This window comes from Alligator sinensis, unplaced genomic scaffold (genome assembly GCF_000455745.1).
Source record: "Alligator sinensis unplaced genomic scaffold, ASM45574v1 scaffold337_1, whole genome shotgun sequence".
In the NCBI taxonomy this organism is placed as follows: domain Eukaryota; kingdom Metazoa; phylum Chordata; order Crocodylia; family Alligatoridae; genus Alligator; species Alligator sinensis.
Genome location: NW_005841927.1, coordinates 1003359 through 1003882, shown reverse-complemented (window position 1 = coordinate 1003882; position 524 = coordinate 1003359). Strand labels below are relative to the sequence as shown.

Here is a 524-nt window from a genome sequence, read left to right as displayed (position 1 = left end):
GGGCAAGTGCGCCCCCGGGGGGTGAGCTCCGGCACGACGGCTGCCCGTTGTCGGTCGGCACAAAGCAAAGCGCCGCGGGGACTTTGCCTCCAGAAGCCAGCGCGCTCCACCCAGCCCTCGGCATGTCATCGCAGACCGTGACATCGCCAGGTATTGCCGCGCTGCGCCGACCTCATGGGACCCTCCCGGGCAGCGCGAGCTCCATGTGCTCGCCCTGCGCGGCTGCAGTTGCATCAGGCGGCATCACCGCGCAACGCGGTGACCTCGCGAGGCGTCACTCTGCCAGCAGTGGCATCGGGAGGCGTCGCCAGGACAGGCGGCGACATCGCGAGGCACCACCGTGCCACAGCAGTGACGTCAGAAGCATCACCATCAAAGCAGTGACCTCACGAGGCACCACCGTGCCACAGTAGTGACATCAGAAAGCATCACCCTGCGCGGCTGTGGCGTCACGAGGCATCCCCCTACCGGTGCAGTGACTGCAGGGAGCGTCGCTGCGCGCGGCAGTGACGTCCGCGGGCGCC

At 68.5% G+C, this 524-nt stretch overlaps 1 protein-coding gene across 1 annotated transcript in view; it reads right to left on the bottom strand.

Moving 5' to 3' along the window:
* The window catches only part of UBXN11 (UBX domain protein 11), a 14688-nt gene extending 14165 nt beyond the window's left edge, over positions 1-523 (bottom strand). Inside the window, exon 1 of the mRNA XM_025198748.1 lies at positions 469-523. The gene's annotated coding sequence lies outside the window, so the exon portion shown is untranslated. The remainder of the gene's footprint in view (positions 1-468) is intronic.
* Position 524: the final 1 nt, after the last annotated feature.